Genomic DNA, 12,411 nt, shown 5'->3' on the forward strand with positions numbered 1-12,411 from the left:
GTCCAGCTTAGGGCGTAGCCACGGGGGACCAGAACCAGGACGAGAGCTGATACTGGGCCCAAGGGGGTTTGCAGACACCCCATCCCAGCTCTAGGGCTGCCTTTATGGTTTTGTTGCACAGAAGAGGCCTTGTTTGTAGTTGCAGGCCTGTCACCGTAAGCAGCCATCCGCCCTCCCCATCCTCCCTCCACATCCCGTCCAGCATTCTCCAGAAGACTTGCCTATAGTCTGTGCTGGTTTGCAGGGAGAGGCCGGGAGTAAAAAACCAACAGGGCCTCAGTCCTAAGGCCTGAAGGCGCTGAGGATGGGGTATAGAACCACTGAGGGCGGCTCTTTGGCCTCAGTTTTCCCTTCCTTGAAAGGGAGATGTGATAATGCCTTAAATTTAGGATAAATTGTCAGGATTAGAAAGAAACCTGCTGTGCTCACACAGGATCTACATAGATTATATTTTTCTTTCTTTTTTTCTTTTTTCTTTCTATTAAAAAAAGGAGTAAGTCTATGACTTTTGTTTTTTAGAATATATGCAGATGGGTCCACACAGCTTCCTTCTGCCCCTTCTCCAAAAGTTTTGCAACGTGAAGGGCTGCTGCCCAAATATCTGGATTTTTCTAACCCAGGTAAGGGAGTACTCTTTCTTTCCTTCCTACTACTTTTAAAAACGGGATGATATGTTTGTAGTAGCCTCTCTGCTTAGCTGAGCCATCTGCCTACAGCTGGTTAGGGTGGTTTCTCTTCCAGGTGGTAGCTGTCTGGCCCATAGAAGACCCCTGACAGAGGACCCCAGACTTCTGGTGACACGTGGCTGTAGGCAGACGTCAAATATGTCATGCAACGGGAAGATTTATTTAGAGCCACTGTCCTCAGCAAAGTATGCAGAAAGCTGACGCAGACAGCCTCCCAAGAAGAGGTGACCTCAAAGGGGGACTCAGAAGCTCACTGTTCTTTCACAAGAACCAGCCCCTCACCCACACCCAACAGGCGCTAGGGAAATTTCAAAACCTAAGAATCCTTTCAACTGCCACCTGCACCCTGTCTATTTGGCAATAGCGTGTCATTGATGATAAAGACCTTTTATTGTTGTGTGGGGATAAAAGAGGTTACTGCTTGCATGCTGAAGGTTTCTATGGGGGGATGTGGTTTCTACACATTATGTTGACCTTGAGAAGAGCCAAGGTGAGGCCCATCTCCTGCTTACTTTGAGGTAGTGTTGTGCACCTGGACCAGGCTTCTACTGAAGCCCTAGCCAGCCCTCTAACCAGAGGTCCCTGGTGTGGTGATTCCCAACACTGGCACGGAGCCATGCCCATCCAGCCCTGGTGTTTCAGAATCCCACTTCTCAGGAGATCCCAATGGGCAGACACGAGATGTATTTGTTTCACAGGGCCACTGTAACAGTACCTCGAACTGGATGCCGTAAGACAATAGAATTTTATTGCCTCACAGTTCTGGGAGCTAGAAATCCAAATTCAGGGTGTTAATAGGACCATGCTTCCTCTGAAACCTTAGGGCGAGAATCCTTCCTTGCCTCTTTCCAGCTCCTTGGCCTTCTTGGTGCCTAACTACAATCTCTGTCTTTATGGTCACATGGCGTCCCTCTGTGTCTGTGTCTTCATATGGCTGTCTTCTTTTAAGGATGGCAGTCACACCGGATTAGGGCCCACTGTTTTCTAGGATGAGCTTGTCTAAACATGGCTAATGACACCTACAATGAGCCTCTTTCCAAAGAAGTCATAGTCTGAGGTACCCGGGGTGGGGGTGGGGGGTTCGGACTTCACCATAACACTTTATGGAGACACAATTCAACCCATAGCACTAGCTAACCTGTTGGCACTAACAGGCACTCTCTCTCACCTCGCTCTGTATCTACTGGCACTCAGAGAACATTAAATGCAGCTCCCAGAGCAGCGAGACCATTGGAGGCATCAAAAGGCTCAGAAATGGGCAGAGCCAAAATATATAGCACTCTACTCCTGAGTCTTGCCCAGCATGGGAATGTTCATCAGGGTTCTCTGGGCAGAAAGATCGGGTGTCAGATCTTTAACTCTGCTGAGCATAAAGAACTTTGATAAGAAAAAAGTTACGTAGTCATTTTTACGAACCTCCAAGTGTGATTTAGTATTCCCTTTATTTATGTGACAAACCATAGCCATACCTGTCACCTTGGTCTAATGGAAGCCACAGATCTGTTCATATCATCTGACATTTGTTGCACACAGCTTAGAATAATATTAGTGTTGATCACTACTTCATAATTATGTTATTAAAGCTACTATACCTGCACTCTAACATATTGTTGTTCAATCTATGTATAAAGAAACACATGGTTAGTTCACAAATTTGTCCTGTTTAAATACTTTGATCATATTTCAATATAATTAGTTTCCCTTGTAATGTCACATATTTTGCTTCCTGCATTTAAATACATTTATTGTGAGAAGAGGCCTGCATATTTCACCAGCCAGCCAGAGGGGCCTGACACAGATACGTTTCCTCATTCAGGGAGACAACCAAGGATGTAGGTACAGGGTGACTGTCATACAAAAGAAAGCAGCAGGGATCCCTGGGTGGCGCAGCGGTTTAGCGCCTGCCTTTAGCCCAGGGCGCGATCCTGGAGACCCGGGATCGAATCCCATGTCGGGCTCCCGGTGCATGGAGCCAGCTTCTCCCTCTGCCTGTATCTCTGCCTCTCTCTCTCTCTCTGTGACTATCATAAATAAATAAAAATTAAAAAAAAAAAAGGTTTAAAAAAAAAAAAAAAGAAAGCAGCAACCCAAACCTCACAGGACTTGGGAATACAGTCTATCCCATCACTAAAAAATAATAGAATACTGTTATGGACAATTATTTATAATATAGGACATGAAAAACAGGCATAAAACTGTACGATGACAGCAAACCCATGTGTATACGCACACACACAATATGATCTTGTTTTTCATTTGTAAAACGGTTGGGGGAAGGGAGAGGATGCTAGCCCATAGTGCTACCGATGGTTATTTGGATGATGGTGTATCATGAGTTATTTTTATTGTTTGTGTGCTTTCCAATTTTCCGCAGCCAACAGCTATTGCTTCATAATAATGCAAAAATGTTACTTTAAAAAATCTTTAGATATTTCAATCTTCTTGAGATAGTATGTTTAGAGGAAAAAAGCCACGTCTCAAGAAAAGGTAGCTGGCATCTTGTTCAAAGGGTTGGGACAAACCTCAGTGAATATAGTTAAGACTTTTTCCAACTCTCTTAGAACCCTGGGAGCTTGCGTTCCTACGGGTATAATGCTGAGTGAAATAAGTCAATCAAAGAATGACAGTTATCATATGGTTTCACTCATATGTGGAATATAAGAAATAGTACAAGGGACCACAAGGGAAGGGGGCAGAACTGAATGGGGAAAAAATAGTGAGGAAAACAAACCTTGAGAGACTCTTGATTCTGGGAAACAAAGAGAGGGTGGCTGGAGGGGAGGTGGGTGGGGGAATGGGGTAACCGGGTGACAGGCATTAAGGAGGGCAGGTGATGTGATGAGCACTGGGGGTTATATGTTGGCAAATTGAAATAGAATAAAATAGAATAGAATAGAATAGAATAGATAGAATAGAATAGAATAAATAAAATAAAATAAAATAAAATAAAATAAAATAAAAACCCTGGGAGAATGGAAGAATGACCCTCTGTACCCCCTCCCCCTCCCACCCCGCCTCTATCTGGAAAGGACAGGAGGAGATAGATGAGTCACCTGCCTGGGCTGGTAGTCCAGCCTGCCTCAGCTCTGCTGGCCCCCTCAGAAATGAGAGAGGCGGAAGCCTTGTCGGCCTGGCCACCTCTCCCAAACCCATAGAATTTGTAGATGACTGCTCTGGACTCAAGGTTATTGAGCTCTTCGCCTATGAAATTAAGGGGTGCCAGGATTGAAACGATTCCCTGCAAGGAGCTCTCATCTTGATCTTATCCATGGGATCATATTGCGCATCGGTGTTTGTCACCCACTAATCCAGTTGGCACTGCCTTTGAAAATTGGCTCGAACTGTAAAACGAATGCAAAAAACAGCAACCCAGTGACAGAGGTAACAAACCTGAATGAAGGCCATTAAAAACGGTTTTCGTAGTATCTCATTCTTCTACAACTTCATGATTCAGATCACCAATTTCAATGTGCAAATCTGTAGCCCCTTTGGTGGAAGCTGCAATTCTTTTCCTTAATCTTGACTCTCGCCGTTTCCCCCTAGCCTGTAATTTCTGGAGCGTCGTCTGTCCGGGGAGGCGGAGAGGTGGTTTTACTGCAGAGCACATTATCATTATTAGCACAAACTGCATCCATAATGAGCTCACTCTTGCCACTAAAAACAATTCCATTACCTGATAAGACAAATGTCCCTGAGTCTGGAGACACTGAAGAAACTAAGGATGAGGGTTTGCATGTTCGCTTAATGACAAAGGGGCCTTTTGTCGGGGTAGTTTGACTTCCTGGCATTAAAGTGCTCTATTGCGGTGACTTCTTTATCTTCTGTGCGAGAATCCTCTGGAGGCCTGGCTGTCGGGAAGGAAGGGATGCTGGGTCTCTTGTCCTTACTCCCCACCCCGCAGGGTGGTGACAGACTGACTCTGAACAGGATCTCAATCAAGGCTGTAACTTTGCTCCAGCTCAGCTGTGCAGCCTGTGGCTAGGAGCCAGACTCCCTGAGTTCAGACCTCAACGCTGTGTTTTTCTGGCTGTGTGACTCCGGATGCTTTCCTTAACCTCTCTGAGCCTCAAATTCCTACTTTGTACAATGAAGATAACAAATAGCCCACTCAGTAGCCCGGTTGGTTATGAAAATAGAGAGCCCACACGTGCTCAATAAATACTGTTATATGTCAATCACTATTGGGGCAATGGGACCTGGGAACGTTGCTGACATAGGTTGGGGTTGGGGGCATTATGTCTCTGAGCTCACACAGTGAATTATTAACAGAAAGCGGTTCAGAACCCTGGGCTCCTGGCCACTAATGAAGTGCTCTTTACTGCTGCACGTTTCTTCCAGGGATTGTACCCCAGGAGGGAGACAGAACTAGCACGACTGGCCAATAGTAAAACCAGCAGCAGCTGCTAATGTGCCTGCTTATGTCAGGCTCTGGCCTAAGTCCTTTACCTGGAACAGCTTATTTAAATAGTATTCTTTATTATAAACATTGTCCCCTTACGGAATGAGGCACTTTGCTCAGGGTCACACAGACAGTAAATGGCAGAGTCAGAACTTGAACCCAGGCCATCGGAGGCCAGAGTCTGCACACTGGCCATATCCGGTGCTCCCCTGAGGCCCTTGTCACCATAACATGAACTACTGTTACATGAGCTGTGGTTTCAACAGTGAATCGATTCAGAAAGAAAAGAGATGAGAGGATAAATGAGAAACATGAAAGTCTACTAAACACGAAGGAGCCAGCATAATGGGGTTCAGCATGTGGAGAGTTGGGTTTGGGGGCCTCACACCCATTTGCACCATGTGACTGCTATATGAAACTCAGCCATTCAAAGCCCCAGTTTTCTTTTATAAAATGATAGTGCCTTCTTCATGAGGTTATTTGAAAGGATTAAATGGAATCATGCACACAAAGAGCATGGCCTGGCATTTTGCTGGTTCAAGACTCAGAGGCTTCCCTTGATGGAGCTAAAGGCTGTAGAAAGGATCCACCAGGGGGATCCCTGGGTGGCTCAGTGGTTTAGCACCTTCCTTCGGCCCAGGGCGTGATCCTGGAGTCCTGGGATCGAGTCCCACGTCGGGCTTCCTGCATGGAGCCTGCTTCTGTCTCTGCCTCTGTCTCTGTCTCTGCCTCTGTCTCTCTCTGTGTGTGTGTCTTTCATGAATAAATAAATAAAATCTTAAAAAAAAAAAAAGGATCCACCATGAAGTTAAGAGGTTTGCTTAAGGCCAGAGACTGGAGGCTCTCATGTCCCTGCCCCGTTCTAGCCCTGGCTTCATCAGCCTCTCTCCCATCCCCAAGAGCTTCAAGAGCTGGGGTCTTGGCTCCTTTCCCAAAGGGCCTCTGAGTTCCTTAAGCAAATTATCGCCATGCCCACCACTACACCCGACTTCTTCCCTAACAAATACCCAAAGATTGCCCTGAGGCCCCATCCAGGTGCACTACAGTGTGAGCTGCCATCAGGTGGGAAAACCCAGCAGGCAGAGTTCCCATGTGCCCTCTCCTTGAAAGCCTCTTTTTCTCAGATGACGGAGGTGGGCTTGGTGGGGAGAGTGGGGTACAGCAGCCTCCATCAGTCCTCCAAAAATAGGCTCCCCCAAAGAAAGCTGATATGTCTCCAACAAAAGCCCATGTTCATATTTGGATTGGAACCAGATTTGCTTGGATGCTCCAAAGGCTGCGTGGGAGCATGTATGTTCTCCACCTTTCCTGACCAGCCTGGGGTACTTTCAGGAAGGGGTACCAGGCATTCCATGACCTGAAGGGGCCAAATACCCAGCCCCAGGGTCCTTTAGGCCTTGTTGTCCTGAAGGTCACACCAATGGCAACTCTCCCCAGGCCTCTCCCTCTGGCTGAGGTACCCCCTGCCTTTCACAGTCCGGGTGACTGGAAGGTGCCAACAGACCTCTGGATTAATGCCATATGACCCAAAGCCACTTATGTTTCCTTAAATCCAACATAATTTTGGTGGCTGCTTATTTTTCAACCCATTTGGCTAAGGACATTTTTGACTTATTTTATAATTTGTGTACACGTTGATCACATCTGTGTCTTTGTGATGGTTGGGACTGTTTTATTTCCTTTGATTATCCTTTTTTCCTTATTTTATCTAACTGATTTTATCTAACATTTTGAGGACCTTTTAGCCAATGTGTCTATAAAGCTTTCCATGAAATTTATTGTCACAGATGCAGCTTTTTATTTGAGTGCTACCTCTGTCTCCTGCCCTGAAGGTGACAAGCCTTTTAATAAGACATAAATTACTAGGGCCCTCCCTCTTAAACCAAGGTTTGAAGACTTTCTGAAAGGCCAGATAGTTAATTTTTTAGGCTTCGCAGGCCATCTGGTCTCTGTCACAAATATTCAGTTCTGCCATTTTAGCAGGAAAAAGCAGCTCTAGATAATATGTAAATGAACGAGTGTGGCTATGTTCCCATAAAACTTTATTTATAGGTACTGAAATTTTAAGTTCATATAATTTTCATGTATCATGAAATAAATAGTATTCTCCTTTTGATTTTTGTTTAAAAAAAAAAACCTTAAAAATGTGAAAACTCTTCTTCCCTGAGGGTCGTACACAGATAGCCCATGGGCCCTCATTTGCCGACCTCTGCCCTACACAACAAGTTAACCCAAGGGGATGTTGCTAGCTAGGATCTAATCATAAGTGATGCATCTTTTAAGTAATTTGGGTCAAGCAGGTGCCCTCTTAAGAGAAACCCCTTTGGAGGCTCTGGGAAACAGAACCACGGTGCAAGTGGAACACAGAACATGGTCCAAACTCACTGTGGAAAGAGAGCAGGGTAAGGTGATATGGAGCTCAGATTAGCTGGAGGAAGCGCGCAATGCATAGAGAGAAAAGGTAGAGACAAAGGCCTAGCAGAGGCTTTTCATACCCTGCATTACAGTTAAAATCTAATTTAGATGAAAATAGCACAGAAATTAAACGTGCATGTGAGGCTTTGGTGGCTAAGTTGTGTACTCAGTAATGATAGCTTCACCAAATCTACTCCCGTGGCTGGAAAACAAAGATGCTTTTTGAAATTTGATTTTGTTGTTTTACAAATTGTTTGAGCTTTGTGAATAGAGCAAACCCCATTTCTGATCTGCCTGAAACAAAAATAGAACATTAAAGTGTTTAAGATTCAATCAAAGCCTTGCTGTGAGCGGCACAATATTAAAATAACAGAAAAATCAATTCGATTTTTATTTTGTACATGATTTGTCACAAATAGCATTCTAATAGATAACACTGATTATATGGTAGCAAATGTAATTTATATATACCGAGCTCTACGCCTTTGTCAGAGTCATCATTAAGAAATTTGACACATATGCAGGAGAACAATAAATGTCAACTGAAATATATACCAGTTAGATATAAATGGGATGCTGAAATGCGTGATGCTGGCACACGCTATACTTATAAGTAATAATATGCAGCCTAAAGTAGCTCGCGTTTTCAAACAAGAACTCTTTTTATGTTGTCATTTAAAATATCTCATATTTCTGAAGGTCAGGAATAAATGGCACTATTAGCATTAAAAGCTAGTAAAAGAAAAAGTAATTTGTTGTTCATTTAACATAACATGTTATGAAATAGCTTTGTAAAGTATTCATTATTTTTCCCCCATGGAGAATGAGAAGACAAGACGGAGACGCCTGGTTCTTAATGGAGGGCTTTGTATCGCACCTTTGTTACCATTAAATCTTGATTCAGTGAGATCTTTGTAGGAATTACGTGGTTTGTGCCAGGGCAGATAAATGCTGAGAAATAAAGCTGTCTTTACATCTGTGGTCTCTGCTGGCTCTGGCAGGGTATTGCCCAGGTCCTGGGTTTTGTCCTCATCCGTATTGCCAGTTGGTAGAGGCACGACAGCATGACACTGGGTACAAGTGACAAGACTACCAGAGGCTGAAGATGGAGAGTTTTGATGTGACAAGTGCAGGTTCCCAGGATAAGGAGGAGGGAGGCTCTTGGTGTGTGTCTCCAGAACAGTAGCTGATAAATCAGAATTTGAATATAAAAAGAGGCATGGGACCATCTTAGGGTCACCTCTCACCGGCAACCCCTCCTACCAGCCACAGGTTCTGAATTCCAAAATATTGTAAAGCCTTAACTCTCTCCTTTTTCTTTCACAACTGGATACAAAATTAAAACTACAAAGAATAGCATTGACAAACACCACTGTGACCACCATGTGGAATGAGCAAAGATGAACTTTTTGTCATATTTGCTTTGTGTCCTATTGTAACAAAAATAAATGACATTGCTGAGACAGAAGGATTCTGAATGTCCAGGTTTTGATATTTTGTAGCACGTATGCAGGAGGTAGCAGTATTTTAAGAATAATAAGGTAGATAAATGGTAATTTCTGTTTCTAAATGCTATCTTCCCAACATTTGCTTTTCCCCCAACAGGACATTTGGGGGATCTACCCATGTTGGTATATTGAGCTACCCATATTGATATATATGGACGCTTCATTTCTTTTTTATTGCTAAAAGCAGTCTGATGGGTTCAAATGTCATGTTAATTTCATTTATATTCTGCTCATTACTGGTGAAAGTAACTCAAATATTTATTTTTTAAGGATTTTATTTTATTTACTTATTCCAGAGAGAGAGAGCGAGCGAGCAGGGGGAGAGGGACAAGCAGACTTAGTACAGGATCTGATACGGGGCTTGATCTCAGGACCCTGAGATCATTACCTGAGCAGAAATTAAGACTCCAACACTCAATGGAGTGAGCCACCCAGGCACCCCAGTAACTCAAACATTATTCAGATCCCCCTTTGTGCATTCCCTGCTCGTGTCCCTTTGTCCATTTTTCTATTGGGCTGTCCTTTTCATTATGTATAATTCTGTTGTATCCCCTTCAAATACCTTTTCTGAGGCTGCACCTGTCTTTATTCTTGGTCATGGTGACTCTGACTCTTAAAGAATAACTCAGGCCCACCTGCTCTTCTTGCTTCCTTTATTGGCTGTCGATCACGCATTAGGCACTGCACTGAGGGGTTTGCATGCTTCCTCTTACTTAATCGTTACAGCAACTCTATACTGGAGGGCTACTGTTTCTGGGGAAGCACTGAGGTTGGAGATGTGCAGTAACCCACCCAGGTAGTTCAGATAGAAAGACAAGACACGGAGACTCAAAGCCAGCTCTGCTGTCCTGTGCAGCACAGTGTTACGGGGTGAGAGGTGGTAAGAGTAAAAGATTAGCAAGTGTTCTTACAAACTCCTAAAAGGAAACCTACAGAGTACTCAATCCTGGCTGTACATCTGCAGGAGAACTTTAAAATTACTTGTACGGGGCTCCACCCCAGAAATTCTGACTGCCCTAGAGTGTGGCCTGAACATGGAGTTTTCTTTTAAAGCTACCAGGTCAGGAGGCCTGGGTGGTTCAGCAGTTGGGCGTCTGCCTTTGGCCTGGGGTGTGATCCTGGAGTCCCGGGATCAGGTCCCACATCGGGCTCCCTGCATGGCGCCTGCTTCTCCCTCTGCCTGTGTCTCTGCCTCTCTCTCTGTGTCTCTCATGAATAAATAAATAAAATCTTAAAAAAATAATAAATAAAGCTACCAGGTCAGTTCTGATATGCAGCCAGGGCTGAGAACCTCTGCTCTATAATTTGTAGCTTTATTGAGGCCTAGGGAGCCTTGTAGATCCCTCATATGGACTGTTTCACTATACTAGGGCAAGATTGCTGGATAGGGTCTCAAGAAAAGAATGTAGAAAATACCAAGAGAAAAGGCTAATAAAGAAAAACCACTAGGTGTTGAGCTCAGGCACTGCTGTTCTGTTGTAAGTTAGAGAATGAGGGTGGAGCTCCTTCCACCCTCATTCTCGGAATCTCAGAATGAATCACCTGCAGTGCTCTGCTACAAAGTCATTCCCAGAACTGCTATCTGAAGCCGTTTCTGGATTCTAAGAATTGAACAGTAAATACCCCAAGTCCTGTCCAGCTGGTGTACCCTGTAGCACCACGCTTCAGGCTCCGAAAGTAACATGTGCTACCTGTCACCAGCCTTCCTCTTGCAAGGCCCCAGGAATAAGTGGACAGGCTGGCCAGGGGGTGTGGGAGGCCACGTGTGGGCAGAAGGCCAGCCAGAAAGGCTGTGCTCCACACAGGCCCCCACTGCTCTGCCTGGAGAGGCACCAAGACTCCCAAGATCTGCGCACCTACTCCATTTGCTCAGTGGCCTTAAAAGACCATACAGACCAGGCTTGGGAGGGAAAGCTGGAGACCTGGGCCTGCCTGCACCTCCTGGCCTTAACTTAGTGTGAGTTCAGGTGGTTCAATCCCTCTGGGCAGCCCCTTGGATGATGGTACCTGCAGAACCTTCCCTGTAGGAGCCAAGTCCAGGCCCTGTGAGGAGACACCCAGGCCCTTCAGCTGACTTACCATTTCCTCCCAGTGAGAAGGATAACCTGGGAAAAAATATTTGCATCTGACATAATATTTAAATTAAAAAAAAAGATTTTATTCTCAAGAGACACACACAGAGAGAGAGAGAGAGAGAGAATGAGGCAGAGACACAGGCAGAGGGAGAAGCAGGCTCCTCGAGGAGCCCGATGCGGAACTCAATCCCAGGACCCAGGATCATGCCCTGAGCTGAAGGCAGATGCTCGACTGCTGAGCCACCCAGGTGCCCCAGAATATTCCAATTTTCTTAATTTTAAAGTGCTCTTTAAAGTAAAGAATTATATGAAAAAAAAATGCCTACAATTGGCAAATGACTTGGACAATTTACAGAGAAAGACAAAGAGCCATTAAACACTGAAAAGATGGTCACTCTCATTCATAGTAAAACAAATACAAATTACAATTTAAGGAACGGCACTTTAATCTCCCCAGTTCAAAAATTGTTAGACAATTCATCATGCTGGTAAGAGTGCAAAGCGCCCCCGTCAGAAGGAACCACATGAAACACCAGGATTTGGCTTTCTTACAAGGTTGGCCATTTAACATGGGTCAGCTGACTGTGGTGTTGGGGGGTGGGTGTAAGTTGGTACATTGGCAACAGAGGGCAACCTGGCATGTCGACCAAAGGAAATATATCTAAACATTTACTGAGCAAATCTAGATAATGTAAGACGATCATAAAAGATTACTGTGGCATGAATATTCATTATGGGAAAATTCTGGAAAACACTTAATACACCCATCAGCAAAAACAACCACACCACATGCATCCCTCGGTGGAAACTACAAAGCTGTAGGAAGAATGAAGAGGCTCTTTCTGTACCATTAGAGTATATAATGTCCAATTTATTGATACTGCAAAAAAGCAAAGTGAGAATGGCACCCATTGTGTGCTACCATTTGTTTGAAATAAAAAGGTCGGGAGTGGGGCTGGGGTTGGATGTGTGAGATAGGAACATGTGTGCACATGTTGAATATTTCTGGGAAAAAAAAAAAAAAACAACTCTGGTTGTCTCCAGGAAGAGGGAGCAAAGAGGGTGAAGGTGGACAGACATATGCCTTGTGTAAGAATCCTCTTCCGGATCTTTTGCATTTTGTACCATGTGCATGTATTTATTCATTTTTTTAAGCCTCTCTTCCTTCACACCACAGGCAGGTTTTTTAAAAAAAATTTATTTATATATTTTAAAGATCTTATTTATTTATTCACAAGAGATACTGAGAGAAAGGCAGAGACATAGGCAGAGGGAGAAGCAGGCTCCCTGTGGGGAGCCCCATGTCGAACTTGATCCCAGGACCCAGG

The sequence above is a fragment of the Vulpes lagopus genome, chromosome 2, assembly GCF_018345385.1.
Source record: "Vulpes lagopus strain Blue_001 chromosome 2, ASM1834538v1, whole genome shotgun sequence".
NCBI classification, from domain to species: Eukaryota; Metazoa; Chordata; class Mammalia; order Carnivora; family Canidae; genus Vulpes; species Vulpes lagopus.